Source organism: Saccopteryx bilineata, chromosome 3 (genome assembly GCF_036850765.1).
Source record: "Saccopteryx bilineata isolate mSacBil1 chromosome 3, mSacBil1_pri_phased_curated, whole genome shotgun sequence".
In the NCBI taxonomy this organism is placed as follows: Eukaryota; Metazoa; Chordata; class Mammalia; order Chiroptera; family Emballonuridae; genus Saccopteryx; species Saccopteryx bilineata.
Window position 1 is genome coordinate 9487817 of NC_089492.1, and position 17982 is coordinate 9505798.

Consider the following 17982-nt stretch of genomic DNA (forward strand, 5'->3'; position numbering starts at 1 on the left):
TGGCTTGATTGGTTCAAGTGCATCAGCCTGGGTGCTGAGAATGGCTCCATGGAGCCTCTGCCTCAGGCACTAAAAATAGCTTGGTTGCAAGCATGGCTCCAGATGGGCAGAACATCGGCCCAAGATGGGAGGTTGCTGGGTGGATTTTGGTGGGGGCACATGTGGGAGTCAATCTTCTCTCTTCTCACTTGGAAAAAAAGAAGAAGAAGAAAAAGACACCAACATGGCAAATGGCTCCAATTTTTTATTTTCAAAATTTTGCTTTAAGCTTTTCTTGTGACTTTGCCTGAGGACGGGGACTAAGCAATGCAATTCTGAGCTACTACTCCATCCTGCCACAGGTAAAAACAGGTACATCTTTGGGGCCCATGGGCTGTTGTGAGTGTACACTAAAATCAGCTCTGTGACAAATTGATAAAAGGTGTTTATTAAATGCTATAGTGTGTCAAATACACACCAGAAACAAGTGATAAAGCCAGACAAGGCCCATCATTCCATAGAACTTATATGTTAGTGGAGTGACAAATAATAAACAAATAAACACAGTAAGTCAAGACAGTACTATATCCTATGAAGGCTGACGAATTGTTGTGGACTGTAAATGGCAAAAAGCCATTGTAGATTCAAGGCTTAGCAAAAGGCTAAGTTCTCCTCGCTCCATTTGGCTATGACGCTGAGTATTTGCACCCACTCCACTTGCTTCCTTGGGTTGCTGGAAGCAATACACATGCCTTTCCTCTGACTCTTTGTTTGTTTCAGATGTTGGTAGATTTCACTAATGTATCCTGTTTTTGCCTTGGGAGAGTTCCTGTCTTAGCCTTGGATGAGCAACTTTGTATCAAGGACCTTGATTTGCATATGGCTATATAATAAAGCAAACTGGGGCTATGGGGCACTCGGATACTGCCAGGCATTTTGAAGAGTCTTCCCGGTCCCATTGTTTTTTTGATAAGTGTGTTTCCTTAATTCCACACTGTTATTTGGAGCCGCGCTGGTCCGCGGCAGCGAATTATGATACTACTACTAAAAAGCTAATAATAGTGATAATTAGAGCCAACAGAAGAGAGCTAAGTAAATAAAAGGCAGCCATGTGATCTATATTCACTCACTTATCATGTCATTTTTTCATGGAACGACTATTAACATCTCCTAGGCTAGTTAAATGTGGGTTACGGCTTGCAAACCATTGCTCTTCATTTCAGACTAATGATCTCCACGTGCGACCTGAAGTATGCCTGCCCTAATGTTTGCAGGCCCAGGACACGAGGACAAGCAGAGACCCACACACCACTTGTCTAACTATTTAAATGCTGCAAATCAAGCTCAAACGCTTTTAAACCTGTCCTCCTACCATGACAAATATCACGTCGTAACAATCTGGAAGGCCAGGTTTGGATTTAGAAAGCTCAGACTTTTGGGTTTTGTGCCGGAAGGTGGTGGCCCGGGGTGGAGGGAAGTGGCTCTTTGTCCCACACCCAGAAACAGAAAAGGCTTTGCAAGAAACGTGAGGACCCAACTCCACCCCAGCTGTCCATTGGACATCCCTTGCTGAGCATCATGGGAAGTATGGACCAGAAATTTTAGAGTTCTGGCTACTCATCAAATAAAGACACATAAAACAGAGGTGTAATGTCTCAGTGACCCTCAAAGTCATTTCAACCCTGACATTGCATGATTTGGTTTCCAGGGCTGGAATTTGGATAATCTGAAACCTGCACAATATCGCTATTATGCTCTGCGTGTAAGAGATGTTTTGTCTAAAAAGAAGTGTGTCTTGTGGGAAATTCTAAACAATGGCACAGGAGAACACAGAATCAGGAAATATAAGATAGACGTGCCTGGACAATAATATTAGTAATTGATCACTTAAGGCTCCAGAATCTAAACAAATGTCAAACCTCAGAGAAGGTGAGAGTAACCAAGCTCAGAATTATGGGCAAAACATTTCCCTCCCTTGGACTTCAGTTTCCCGTGTGAAAATTACACGTGTTGGATTCCAAGTTCCTTTCTAACACATTCTTCTGTGATTTTTATGACGTGATCCTCAAAAGACTTTCTTTCCAATAGAAAGCAGGGCTTAATAATAAGCCAAGGGTCTGAACAGTGAGATGTTTACCAAGAGCAATAATTACATATTATATTTTAGTCCTACAGTTTATGTAAAAAGTTTTTGAATACATTATCTCATTTTCATCCGCAGCCTGTGATGCTGTTATCTTTTTTTTTCCCCATTAACTACTGAAACAAATGAAGGCAAGAAAGGAAAAGTGAATTGCCCACAATCTCTCAACCTTTGAGTGACGGATCCCAGTCTCAAATCCATTATCCTGGCCTTTAATTTGAAAGTGGGTGTGCAGGTTTTGAAACCATTGCCTTTGGGAAAGATGGTCTTGCAGGTGTGAATTCCATTCTTTCTGAGGGAAGAGAGGCATCAGAACCAGCAAGCAGAAGCAGGCCCCTTATGACTCATTAGTCATCTTGAGGAGGACTTTTATTGCAGATGGGACATTATTGCAGCTGCTGCCAGGCCAACACACAGGGACGCACGTACCCTCGCTGCATGATGGTCTCGCTTTGCCCGAGACACCCAGGGCTGGGGACGTGATGCAGCCAAAGGGACACTCTCCCCGCACAGACGTTATAAAATGCAGAAGAGCTGAGAGCGCATCTCTGAACTCGGCTTCTGTTTCCGTCCCTGAAACAGACAGTGTGCGCAGCCTGGCCTTGTTGCTTACAGAATCCTACCTGTCGCCGCGGGGGAGGCTGAGCCTGCAAGGAGAAGAAAGGAAGCTCCCTTTCCCAGGATGCTCTTCTGTGCGCATCCCCCGAGCACACAGGTAGAGAACCCGAAACATTCCAATACGCCGCGATCAAAGGTGAGTGGGACACATAAAAATGAGAGAGGTGCTGTGTGAAAAATTAAACATTACAGAGGCAGCAAAACCAAAACCTGGACTCCCTGGGAGTGAACCAGATAACGGCAGTAAGTTAATACAAGAGGAGGGAAGAACGCTGAATTAATCAAATGGAACCACAGTGAAGTGGGGAAGATCTTTGCTGTGTTCATCCACCAGTGATGGGCCTCAGTGGTGTGTCTGGGCCGCCACCACCCCTGCTCCGGGGTGGTCAGCCATGTGGATCGGAATCTCAGTCTCTGCTCTGTTCCTTACTATCTGTATGATACTGGATCAGTTGATTACACTTTTAAGCCTTGGTTTCTTTGTCTGGAAAATGGGTCTTTCCACTTGACTATGTCTCAATCTTAGTATGTCCAAAATGGAACTCATCATGTTTTTTTTTTACTTCTGTCCTCTCTTCCTGGTTTTTTTCTTTTTTATCCTGCCTTTTGGATAAAATCCAAAATCCTTAGTATAGCCTACAAAATTCTTCAACATCCTAACCTGGTGACTTCAACTTTATTGTTCATTACCCCTCTGCCTCGAACTGAAAATGGTCTCAGTCCACCTGACTCTCCATAACGTTTTACAGCTTCATTCATTCTATGCATTCATTTATTTCTTTGCTATCTCTTTCTTTCAACCTCCTGAAGTGGTGTTTTCTGACTTCTCCAGATAGAGTGTCCACCCTTCCCACCTGCTCTGGGCCCTGAGCACTGTTCTGTACACACTACATTAATTGGTCTCCTTGCCTCTGAGATCTGGGTGGGTTTGACCCAAGAAGGGGCCTGACAAGAGATCAAAGTAGGAGGTACTAGGAACTAAATGAGTCTACCCAAATTCATATGTCGAAGCCTGAACCATCAATGTGATTGTATTTGAAGGCACTGCTTTTAGAAGGTAATTAAGGTTAAATGAAGTCATAATGGTGGGGTCCTAACTAGACAGAAGTGGTGGCAGAAGAAGAAGAAGAGAAGGAAGAAGGAGAAGAAAGAGGAAGCGGAGGAGAAGGAAAGGGAAGAGAAGGAGGAGAGAGAGGAGAAGGAGGAGCAGGAGGCGCAGGACAAAGAGAAGAGCTGCTTCCCGCTTGCATGCAGGGAGAGAAGGCTCGGTGAGAACGGGATGGAATGGTGACCATAGGCAAGCTGGAGAGAGTATCCTCACAACACACAGGCCCTGCTGACGCCCGGCTCTTGCACTTCCAGTAGCCGTAACTGAGAAGATAAGTTTCAGGTGTTTAAGTCACTCATTCCAAGGTATGTTGTTAAGGTAGCTTCAGCAGACGAATGCAGGTCTGGATTAATAATATAACATATATACTATAATAATATAACATAATATATATTCTGGAAAGGAAACACATCTGAATCAAACTCCATAATTGAAGAAATATATATATGTGTATGTAATTATATACATAATATATAATTATATATATATTTATGCCAGACATTATGCTCAGCACTAGAGAATATTGCGATCAACAAGACAAACATGCTTGCTGACCTCATATAATTCATAGCCCAGCAGACAGTACAGTCATATATTTGCGAATTTTCCTCACTTGGTTCACCCTGTATGTATTTATGGGGATTAAGAAAGAGGAGTTAGAAGGCTGTTACATCTGGAATACTTGGGTGTCACCAATAATTCTGCCACTTACTGTACAATTTCCTTGGCTATAAAATAGATTAAATGAGATTACATCTATTCATTGAACAAATGATTATTGAGTGCTTGCAAATGCCAGGCTAAATGATATAAAACACTGAAGAGAGGCTGGCCATGTCGTCACTCATAGAGCTCGTCATGCAGTCAGGTAATGTGACTGAAATGTATTAGGACTGCAGTAAATTTTACTTCTTATTCTATTACCTTTATAAATGTTATTGATCTTATGATTTCCATGTTTGTTTCTCTTTGTTATTATAATTTGCGTCTTCCACTCTACCAACCCTCAACATCATAGACTGTTTTATTCATTTCTGTATCTTCTGTCATCTTTGAAGTTCTTGGAAAATGAATGAATAAATGAATTGAAATATTTTAATAAACATTATTATTCTATGAGTTATTTCCATGGGTGATGTTATAGATAGCCATATCTAAAGCTTTTCACCAAGACTGTTGTCAAGTGAACCAGATATATGTTCATTACTTTTTATGAGCACACAGCCTTGTCTTAAACCTTAGTCACTGTTGAGAACTCTACTTCAAACCTATGGCATTGCCTAAAGGGTCAAGGAAGCATAAAAATTCTTTGGCACAGTGTTTATGACCCAGTCTAGTGCTTATCACACAACATAGGTTTTCTCATTGCTTGATGAATTGAATCTAAATTTTAAAAAAAGATCATTTAGGCCCTGGCTGGTTGGCTCAGTGGTAGAGCATCGGCCTGGCGTGCAGAAGTCCCCAGTTCAATTCCCGCCAGGGCACACAGGAGAAGCGCCCATCTGCTTCTCCACCCATCCCCCTCTCCTTCCTCTCTGTCTCTCTCTTCCCCTCCCGCAGCCAAGGCTCCATTGGAGCAAAGATGGCCCGGGCGCTGGGGAGGGCTCCATGGCCTCTGCCTCAGGCGCTAGAATGGCTCTGGTTGTGACAGAGCGATGCCCTGGATGGGCAGAGCATCGCCCCCTGGTGGGCGTGCCAGGTGGATCCCGGTCGGGCGCGTGCGGGTGTCTGTCTGACTGTCTTCCCCGTTTCCAGCTTCAGAAAAGTACAAACATAAATAAATAAAATAAAATAAAAAGATCATTTAGACTCCATATGTAGTACCAAATGTCCTTAGCTTTGAGGTAAACAAAGGTCAATTGTTCAAGTTCACCAGGTAGTAGTAGGGAGAGGAAAAGAACTACAGACCAGTTGTCTTGACCTTTATTCCTTAAGAGGAATACTGTTGGAGAAAAGCAATTCTCCCTTCAAATTGTCATTATGAAATTATTCACTCCCATATTTACACTTATAAAGTTAGAGCAATGGGTGGTCTGGAAAAGTCTTAGTTATGAGGATTCTAAAATGAGTGGTCTGTCCTAAACAAACACCAGCAGCAATGGAGGAGAAAGAGCAAGCTGCCCGTCCCCAGAGGTTTAAACTATGTAGTTTTCCATGCCAGGCTTTTGTTGACCAGAAGTGTCTAGGGATAAACTATGGATTTTAGAGTAAAACACATCAGGGGCCCTGTCTCATTTGCCAACTGTTTAAGCAGGATGAGTAGCCCATCTTCTCCAAACTGTGGTTGCCTTCTGCATGATAAGGAACATCTTCATTTCTCAAGATTTTGATATAAATAAAACATTTAGAAAAATTCCTTAATAAATGGCAGTGACCCCACTAATTGGCCTCTACACAAAAGGTAGGCCTAGAATTCTGTTTAGATAGGTAGACAGTTTAACATGAAGAGTTAAGATTTAGGAGTCTGACTCTGGCTGATTGGTTCAGCAGTAGAGTGTCGGCCAGGTGTATAGAAGTCCCATGTTTGATTCCTGACCAGGGCACACAGGAGAAGCGACCATCTGCTTCTCCAGCCCTCCCCCTTTTCTCCCTTTCTCTCTCTCTCTTTCCTTCCTGCAGCCAGGGCTGGAATGGTTCGAGCAAATTGGCCCTGGGCACTGAGGATGGCTCCATGGCCTTACTCAGGTGCTAAAATAGCTTGGTTGCTGAGCAATGAAGCAATGGTCCCAGATGAGCAGAGCATCACCCCATAGGTGGCTTGCTGAGTGGATCCTGGTCAGGGTGCATGCAGTAGTCTGTCTCTCTGCCTCCCCACCTCACACTTACTTAAAAAAAAAAAAGATTTAGGAGTCAGACTGATGTGAGTTTGAATCCCAATTCTGGCACTTGCAACATTGTAACTTGGGGATGCTACTTAACTTCTCCACAGAAGTCAGAATTGGCTGGATTACGCAGTGGACATAGTGATGGGTTTTCCAGACCTCTTTTCAGGACTGAAGACTATTTTTTCCAGCTGCTGGGAGGGATTACAGCTGGTGGCTCTCCACTCTCAGTCCTGTCCAGGAACTGTCCTTGGCTGAAAGTCACCACACCCTCAACAATCACAATTCCCTGCTGTGGGCAGCTTCCATTATAAGTAATGAGTTTGTGGGAAGAAAGGCTGGGCCCCTGACTCCAATTTGGGACAACTTCAGAGCTTCTCATGGGTTTAGCTGAGCCCCAGTAGTGACCATACTGTAGCCTGTCTTTTCTCGCTTCCCAATTCTGGCTCTTCCCCTGTCTATGCTGAGAACATACCCCAGTAACTGTTCTGTGTGCCAATCTGACCCTTAGACAGTCTTTCCATGGGAGCAGACTCCAGTTCCCCCATCCCTAGCCCCTGGCAACCACCATTCTACTCTCTTTCCATAAGCATGGTTATTTTAGATCCCATGTATAAGTGAGATCACACAGGATTTTTCTCTGTCTGACTTATTTCACTTAGCCTAATGTCTTCATGTTCCATCCCTGTTGCTGCAATATTTTCCTTTCTCATGGCTGAATAATATTCCATCAAGGATATGTATTGAATAGTTCCTACCTTGCTGTGCCAGCAGTAGTCTTTACGTTGCTTCCCATTGATTCTCATACATTCAATGAGGTCTCTGATTCCACCTGATCTGCTTTGTAGAGATAGATCTTTCTAAAGTTTTCTGTACATGGGTTTCTATACTCCTTTATCCATTTGATGTAAACAACTTCAGTGTGTCAAAACTCTACGCATAGATCAGCTCTCTTGAGCGTCTCTTGTTTCTAAAGTAGCCACTCTTAATTAATGGTTATTCTTAACATTTTCTTTATTCATTCATTCATTCATTGGTGGACACTAGGTTACTTCCATGTCTTGATTATTGTGGATAATGCTGCAATGAACACAGCAGTGTGTCCTGCAATCTCACTTCTGAGTATGTATCTAAAGAAAATGAAATCACTAGATTGCTATAGATTGACACTCAAAGGTGTGTTTCTTGTAACTGATCAGCTGTCGTTCCAAAACCAGGAAATGTCACCGATTGATTGGCTTGGAAAAGTAAGTTCACTGAGGGACTGACTTTTTGATCAATTCAACAGATTTAAAAGCAGTTTGAGTAGTTATCTGTTGCCATGGTTATAGACAAATCAGTCTTTACCTACTATTGTGGGAACTTTTACAATTCTCAGTGGGGATCTAAGTTTTTGTTCTAAGTGATGTGAAGGGAAGGGAAGATTTTGATTGTGTGTTAATCTGTTTATTTCTTTCTACAATGTGAGTTCCTTGAGGATGGAAACCTTGTTTGCTCTTTACTTCTAATCCTGGAACATCAACATGTTTTAATAAGGTGAATTCTGGAGGTCAGGCTCTCAAAACCCCACCCAGGCTATGTATAAACAACCATCTAAATGACCATGGATTCATAGGCTCTTTGACTTTTGGCACCAGAAATGTTTTTTTCAAAAATGATCAACAAACACTCTTTCACATTCTCAATAAGGCTCTAGTTATATTTGAGGATTCAAGCAAAATTGATGAGAATCAGAAACATTATGATATTTTTCATCATCATAACAGCCAATATTATTTAGTACTTATCATACCAGTCCATATTAAGTCCTTTTACATGGGCTACTTCATGAGATCTTCACAATAATCTTTTATGTTTCCATTTTGCAGACAAGAGAACCAAGGTTCAGAGGAGTAATCAATGAGATACATGGGAGCTGGGGTGGGGGATGGATGGACCTACTACTGTTCATTTAGTGAACATTATGAACAAAGTTTTTCAAAATGTGCAGACCTAATTTTCAGCCTGGATTATCTCATATTGACCTTGTATAATTGAGGAGGGTTTTATTTTAGAGAATGCCATGGAACTAATGTCAACTGGCACTCTGTGGCAGGCTTTGATACATCCTTAACATGATTTCATCTTTACAATAGCCCTGTTTGGTGGCAATCACCATCCACTTTCTATAAATGTGAAACCTCAGGCCAAGGGAAATCAAGTAAATTCTCAAAGATACCCAGTGGCTGAGCCAGAATTTTAAGTATAATGATGCTATTAAATTGCAGTGACTGGATTATGTTGTTCACCCCATCTCTTCCTGTTTCTAAGACAGAAGTGATCTGGTAGACTCTGACGTTTGATGAGCTGACTTAATTATGAGCTGTTTTAGTTAAGCAAATTATAGGAGTGGGTGCCCAAATCTCATTCTCTTTCTTTTCATAAATTTAACCTATCATCTGAGTTTGGCTGATGCACACAAGTTTTGTTGGCTCATCTGAAATCCATATCTGTTCAACTCAATCTCATAATGTTGCTTTGATTCCTATAAAGGAAGTAATGACTTTTCTAATTCAACATTATGTTATTTTCTGATTCAATCATGGCCTCGGGGATAATTAATCAATGGGTGTTAAAGTAGAAAGAAGGTGTGATGAGCAGCCTGAGCTAAGGAGGATGCCATTAACAGTCTTCCCGTGAGAAGAAGAGAGCCCCAAGGCTCTGGAGACTTTACACATTCTCATTTCAGTCCTCCAAGTAGTCTCTGATTGACTCTTGATGACTGTAGAGTTGATTCCAGTACATACTGTACTTTTCAGATGTTGTATTGCAATCAAGGGAGTGACACTAAAATGCAGCCTAGTAATATCGTGGTGGTTGCTAATTTCAGCTGAAAAATTTTTATGATGCTTTGTGGGATTTCAATTACTCTCTGGCAAAATTAAATGTATTATTCTCATGAGGTCTTTTAGAAGAGTGATAGTTAAGTTTAGTAGGACCAACAAGTGATAATATCATTAGCAGTAAGTATAAGCTATGCATCCCAAAGTGGTTATAGAGAGGCATCTGTTCTACATGAAGACTCTCTTACCTGGAATGACAAACTCCATCAATGTTTGTGGAATAAAATAATATGTGAGGGTTAGGTAGTCTGAGTCCTTCCCCTCAATCAATGGGTCTCTTCATCTGTGCAGGTACTTGGCATTTTGGGAAAAAGGAGAAGTAGGTTAACATTTATTCACTATTCAGTAAGTGCTGCCATCTTTAAGATGCTTCTGAGTCAAGGGAAATAAAGATGAAAAGAACAGATTTCTGCAGTCAGAGACCTCAGGGTTTGGTTGTGGAGACCAACATGTAGACAAGTAAGTAAAACAAGATAGTAATTCCTTTGGTGGGTGTATAAACAACAGGGTGGAGGGAATGCCCCACTGCCCAAGAACAAAGTCACGGAGCCTTCTTGGGGAAAATGATATTTAAGTTAACTAGTATGAGAACAGTTGAAATGCAATGATTCTTCAAGCCAACAATGGGCACTGGAAATGAGAAGAATTAGGAGAATATATGAAGAAGCAAAAATGGAAGAGAGTTGGGGTTGTGGTAAAATAAGAAAGTCTTTACAAAATATCAACAGAAGATGGTGTGTCTCTTTAACATGTAAGTCATTCATATTTATTATATGAGTGCCAGTATATGTGAGTCATTCAGTGAAGCACTGAAGATACTTAAAATTAAAGAGCTATATCTGGCCTCTATTATTACAAAAATTCTCATAGAACAGGGTGGAGAAAAATAAATTAAGCAAGTAATTTCAATCGATTGTGGTGAGGACAACAGTGAAAAAATATAGGGGACTTTGAAAACACATAGCCTAGATAATTGGAGGGGTGGCAGGTTAAGAAGATAAAAAGCTATGGCTTGAAGGATAATTAGAAATCAGACAAGCAGAAGGGACACAATAAAGAGAGAAAATGTTCAAGAATGTACAAGAAACTGTGAGATCGGTCAACAAGACCTTTGAGTTTCAAGCAAGGTGTGTGAGAAATGAAGCTGAAGAAATGAGATGGTCAGATCACAAAAGGTATTGTCAGACCTATACTGAGGATTAGTATACATTACCACAGAGAGCTTTAGAGGTCAAGGAAGTCATTTAAGGGCCCTGAGCAGGGAAAGAAAAGAGTTTTGCACATTCATTTTGCAGCATGGCTGAATCTTTGTATCTAGCTGCAGGAACTAAACGAGGGAGGATATTATTGGCCACCAGTTCTGGCCTTGGAGAGACAGGAACCTTAGGGCTGCTAACCAGATTGCAGCTGAAGTCAACTTCCCTACTTTCATAATGCCTTCACATTCATGACCACTCACAGTTCCGTAAGAAAGTCAAGGGAGAGCACGAGTCTCCCACCGGGCTGCTGAAGAGGCTGCATCTCTGGCCGGGTCGGACATATGGTCAAGGTTAATTAAGTGCTGTGTTGGTTTTGTAGCCGAGGCAGCCCCAGACCTCTGGCCTTCTGCCTTTTCCACTGCGTTGACTGTGTGGGTTTCCAAAGGCCCATGCAAAGCCAAGTATTTTCATGAAAAATTGATTCCTTTTTCTATTTCAGTCCTCATCATGACAGAATCCTCCATCCCTGCCTGCTCAGGCTGTCCTTAAATAATGCTTCTCTCATGTTGCCAATGAAGGCAACTTATGAAGGGAGAAGTCTCCCCATGTGTTGTGATGTACGGGAGCTCTGAGAAGATGCCACTGTCCTCAGACATCTTCCCAAACTTGCCGCATGTGATTCTGAAACCTTTTGCCTTTACATTGTTATTTGTTTGGATGATAGAAGCAATATCGACAGGAAGAGTCAGATCTCAGCTTCTACCCCCCATCTTCCAAGTTGGGCATGGTTCTTCTACCCATGGCAGGGGCTGGACCACTGAAAATTGTGAACAACCATCATTTCATGAATGAGAGAGCGGGAAAGGTCTTCAGGCATCTTGCTGTTTTTTCCCCCCATTTTCTAGATAGAGAAATTGAAGGCCTGAAAGAGAACATGGCACACCTAAGGTGACATGGGTGACTGGAGCCTGGGCATGGCTATACCCCTGGTGATCGTCCCCCTGGTCTGACTGTCCCTAATACCATGTTTGTATAATAGTGCAGCCAGCACCCCATATGTGCCTTAGATATAGTAAACATTGAATCCTGTCTAAAGTGCCTTAGATAGAGTAAACATTAAATCCTTATGAGAACACTATGAGGAAGATACTATTATTATTTTACACACGAGGCACAAAGATACCGAGTTTCGGAAATCTACAGAACCGGCAGATGTCAGAGCTGGGATGTGCCCCCCGGGCAGGCTGGCCCCACAGGCCAAGCTCTCAGACATGAGGGTCTATCACCTTTGGGTAGAAGCCTGGCAGGCATGTTAGGGTGAGGGAGATCCAGGACGTACCTTGGCCCTGAAAGGAAGGGAGTGTCCAAAATGCAATCTGGGCGGACTGGATGACTTTGTCAAGAGCCTCTGTCCCGTCAGCACACTCGAACGACAAGCTCTTGGTGATCATTCCAATCGTCTCCCCTGCCGCGTCCCACATTGGAGGTGTTGTTTCAAGTGCAGGTGTCTTATTTAGCAGGTGCATCAGCTGAGTGGCATCACATTGTGAAGCATAAGCAATATGGGGGCAGGATCTGAGATGAATGTCCCACCAGGAATGGAGGAGGAAGGCTGTATGCTTAACTTGGGGAAAAGAAGGCTTAGAAGATGCGTGAGGCTCATCCCACATCCTTGAAGAATAGCTGTACAGTCAGAGAATAGCTGTGTCCTGCCTTGCTCTATGGCAGTATATTTCTAAGATGGCTTATTTCACTCTAATAATTGAAACTGTCGCACAAAATAGAATAGGATGAATCATAAATAAATAAAAAGTAGTTGAGTCCCATGTCTGTTGGTGTGTTCATCAGAAGATAGATAAAAATTTCCAACGAATTATTTCGGGGAAGAAAGAATGGCCAGATGAGGGAGATAAAAAGTGCATTTGGCTCATGTGATCACCTGGATTCCTTGAAACTTTCAGAGTTTGGGAAATATTTTGCAAATGTGATTTATTCAAAGTTGTTGCCCAGTCCTCAAATGTTTATTATTGTATACCAAAGGTGCCTAATACAAAGGAGCTCTGCTTCCCAGTGTGGGGATCCTGATGCCTAGCTTCATATGATGGAGTTAATTAACCACCACTTTCTCTGAGACATAAGGCAGCTTCTGCAAATGACTGGATTTCACCATTGTGGGTGGCATAAAACGCAAACAACAACCTAATATAAAGCAAAATACATGTATGTGGTGGCAACTAATGGAATTACTTTTTCTGTTGCTCTGGTGACTTGGGAGTGGAAGCGTCTCTTGTCAATGGCGAATAGAAGCAGACATGAGTTATTATTATGGTCTCTGCCTCATAATTTCTGTGTCACCAGGATATACTCTGTTGATTAGTGCACTTAGAAAGCTTTGGAGTATTAGCCACATGAAGTCTCTGGCAATGGATTCTGTTACCACACTCTGCATTTGTTCCAGGGCACTGAAACTGTAGAACCACATGTCTTGGGGGAAAGAGCTCTCAGCTTGGTTTCTTTTCTGGTTGTGCAGTCCAGTGAGAAAGTGTTCTTATAGGTCATTAAAGCAGGAGTGATCCTCAGACATCCTCAGGTTAATCTCCCTGTCTCCTAAGTGCACATTTGAGAAATTGAGACCCAAGAAGAGGAGGGGACCAGTTCAAAATTATGGAAGACATGATGGATTTGGATTTCATATTTCACATATTCCCAGTTCTGTGGACTGACTCTTCTGGGATCTGGCCAACCTTCCCTGGTGGTTTTAAATGTATGTAAAAGGGGTGAAGACAGTAGGTGGTGACCAGTTTACCAGAGGGGCCAATTTTGTGAAGCATGAAATGCTCTTGTTTTTTCACAGAGTGAAAACAATGAAGGCGTCTTGGGGACTGAAAAATAAAACACAAGCTAACAATGATGCTAATTCCATCAAAGCTCCTTGAAGTGGCTCTAGTTTCTAAACCTCTTTCCATCGGTAAGAAAGCTAGACAGATGGTCTTCTCAAGGAGCACAGTGAGCCTCAGTTTCCTCATCTGTAAAAGTGGGAACTGGCCTTACAGGATTGTAGTTAGGATAAAATAAGTTTGATTACATAGCGCACCAAACACTGTTCCCGGTACTGGAGGACCTAGTGCCCTCCCGTTTCCCTTGCTCACTTAGAGATGGAGAGTACATCTCCAAGGACTGGTTATGGTACTCTGATTGCTGCAGTGGCAGGAATGGGGCAGGTTTTTAGGAGGATGGGGAGCAGCTCCTACTTCTAATCTTTTTATTAAGATTTTTAGGGCCCTGGCAGGTTTGCTCAGTGGTAGAGCATCAGCATGGCATGTGTATGTCCCAGATTCGATTCCTGGTCAGGGCACACAAGGGAAGTGACCATCTGCTTCTTCACCCCCTCCTCCTCTCATTTTTCTCTTTCTCTCTTCCCTTCCCACAGCTATGGCTCGGTTGGTTTAAGCACATGGGCCTCAGGCACTGAGGATGGCTCCGTGGAGCCTCCGCCTCAGGCGCTAAAAATAGCTCTGTTGTGCGCACAACCCCAGATGGGCAGAGCATTGGCCCCCAGATGAGGGTTGCTGGGTGGATTCCTATCAGGGCACATGAGGGAGTCTGTCTCTCTATCTCCCCTATTCTCAGTTGGAAAAGAAGAAAAAAAAAAAAGATTTTTTAAAAGTTCCTGAAAGACAGGGATCAAACAAAATAATTTATTTCCCTTTTGATGCTTTCCCACAGCACTGAAATTAAAGTCAAAATCCTAACCAGGGCCCAGATCTTGAATGTGTTAGAGCCCTGCTTACCCTTCTCATTTCTCTCTTTCCCTGCTGTTCTTACTGCAAGGACTGAGAACAAAAACTCTGCTCAACGAGTATTTGCTAAACGACTTATCGCCACAATCTCTATGGGGACTCCATCAGAGTGGAATAGTTCATTAAAGTAAGAATTCTTCAAATTATTTGCATGCCTTCTAAATTATTCAAGAATTTAAAAAATGGTAGCATGGAATGCTGATGCTTGATGAAATGAATGCTTTAATGTACTACTACTGGTTGGTGTGCAACTAGTAATTGTTTTTCAGTTGCAAATGGAAATATGTATCAAGAACCACAATAAAGATAATATCCTTTGATATAGTAATGTCACTCATGGGACTTTATCCTAAAGGAGGAAACTAATTGAAATAAAAAAGCCATGTTAATAGAGATATTCTTTGCAAATTCATATATAATAGTAAAAAAGAGTGAAACATTTGAATGGTCCAACTAAATTAAGGTTTCTTCATTTAATGGAATGTTACAAGTAATTAAATATAATAATTACAAAAATAATAAAACAGTTACAAAATAATATTAAAAATATAGAATACTCTTCATTGTGATAATAATTATATAAATATAAATTTACATGGGCAAGAAGAGTAGGTACTTAAGAAAAGTAAAAATTGTTCTTTTAGGTAATGAAATTATGCTAATTTAAAATCAAATATATACTCATTATTCTTATCCAAAGTAAAATGTATCTTTTAAAAGAAATGAGGAATAGCCTGACCAGGCAGTGGCACAGTGGATAGAGCGTTGAACTGGGACGCATTGGACCAGGTTCGAAACTCCCTGGTCACCAGCTTGAGCATGGGCTCATCTGGTTTGAGCAAGGCTCACCAGCTTGAGCTCAAGGTCACTGGCTCGAGCAAGGGGTCACTCAGTCTGCCGTAGCCTCTCGGTCAAGGCACATATGAGAAAGCAATCAATGAACAATTAAGGTGCCACAACAAAGAATTGATGCTTCTCATCTCTCTCCGTTCCTGTCTGTCCCTCTCCTTGTCTCTCTCTGCTCTCTCTGTCTCTGTCACAAAAAAAAAGAAAGAAGTGAGCTATAAATTGATACATAAGAAAATGTTCTTATTAGAAACAAAATTTTAAACATTTTTAGTTTTCTGATTTCTATTTGGAAAGAAATATTTCTTCTTTCTGTTGAAATGTGAAAGTTGAGGAGACACTTTTCCTATTCTTCATGTGGGAGGTGAAGTCACATTTTTATTACTTCTCTTAGTAACTTTCTCTATTCTTTTCTTTCAATTAAAAATATCCATTTTCCAAACTTTATTTCTAATTACTTATCCTCCAGTGTTTTATTCAAACACCTTTCCTCCAAAAAGCATTCTGAAGCCCTCCTCAATTACTATCCCAGTGATTTATAAGAGACTTAAAAAAAATCTTAGGTACTTATCCACCCATCCACCCATCTACCCATCCACCCATCCACCCAACTTCCCATTCTTCCACCTACTCACTCACCCATCCATCTATCCATTCATCCATCCATCCATCCATCCATCCATCCATCCATCCATCCATCCATCCATCTAAACATCCATCCATCTATCCATCCATCCATCCAACACAGAGACTATTACTTCCCTGATTTTTCAGTGGTCATTTGGAATTTAAGGTGTTCATTTGAGACTTCAGGTCTATTTTTTAAAGATTTTGGCAAGAAGGAACATGATAGAAACCTGTTGAATCTTTATTTTCTTTTCTCTTTTTGAAATAATAATTTGTTTTGGCCACAATTCTTGGTGGAGCGTTTGCCTAACTCAACTATACCATGAGCCAGTCGCCGAATGAATTGTCATTATTGAATTGAACTTGAGCTTTAGCATTTTTCCAATATCTGGTGAAAATACCCATTCACATAAACAGAAACTCCATAATAGCTACATGTGGAAGTTCTGAGGTAATGTCTCCTTTCTCAAAAAAGCTTCAATTCGGAATTTTCCAGAGTGACCCATGAAACAGTCTGAGATTCTTCATTCCCATTGGGTCCGAGGGACTTAGTGGAAGCAGACAGGGGAGATGTTGAATGGCTGCCATATTCCAATCAGTGCAATATTTCTAGTCTCCAGCTCACAAAAGGATTCCTAATCACAGATGGAAAGGAAAATAGCAGAAGTGCTCTAGGGTAAGTGGGTGGGGAAGAGAAAAGGGGAATAGCATTTTTTGAGTGTCTACAATGTGCCAGATCTATACATATGGTTTTTTGTATCATGGTTCATTCTCAAAAAAGCTATGTGATTTCTCAGGTGGCTATTAAGCCATTTTATAGAGAAGAAAATGAGATGAAAAGTATAAAAATTTAACAAAAGAACCTTGGGAATAAAAAGCTTAAGATTGTCCAACCAGTAATTAACAGAACCTGTCACCCTGATTAGAAGGCAGTTTATAATGGTGATGACCTATGTAAGTTGATGTTTTTTGGCATTGAGAGGCAGAAATGAGTAGATGTTTTATTGAAGAGCAGGCTAGTTCACGTATTCACAAATCACTTAATGCTTTCTTTTATATATCACACCTATATAGAGATTATAAATCTCTTTCCCTGAAGCTCCTGACGTCTAAGGATTGCCTGATGTCCAACTGTCTGAAGGATTTTTCTGGCAGCTGGCTCTCCTTTTGTCTAATCACATATTAGGAGGACTGGAAGTGTTAGAAAAATAACGTTTGTAGCTCCCCAACTAATGATTGAAGGGAGACAGTGAGTAGACAGCCCAGCTCCTTCACCCAGAGTGGGCAGACCTTGAGGTGTGAATACTAAGCTGACACCCAGAGTTCCTGGTGGGACTAAGCTCTAGGTCTCCTAAGTCATAACTGGCTTCCTAGCCTACCCTTTAAAAGCCACCTTCCTTCTTTAATGACTTCCCTACTTGCTAACAAGTGTTTGTTGGTATCATCTCTCAAATAAACTACTTGTACTTACATCTTCATCTGAGGGCCAGCTTCTGGAAAAGCCAGTCAAAGACAATTGCATTCCATAGGAAGTATAACCCAGGTTGTGGAGTCTGGAATGGTTGAACTTGATAAAGCTGCCATCATCTCTGTAGGAATGGCACCTAATTTATATATTGAGGACTAAAATATGTCTTTTCCAATACAACATCTCAAGGTGTACCAGACAATGGCTAATAATAGCCCGTGGGCCAAATCTGGCCTTCTGTCTGTTTTATTATTTAATGGCCTGAAACCTTCAAGTAATAATGTTTTTTTGTGTATGTGTTTTTAAATGACTGTTACATACTAGCATAAGTTATATAAGTTGTTATACAAGTTATGTCAGTCTCTCTCTCTCTACACACACACACACACACACACACACACACACAATGTAAGTTATATACATTGTTATATAAGTATCCTGAATATTGGAATAGACCAAAAGAATCCTTTTGGTCCATAAAAGTGCAGAA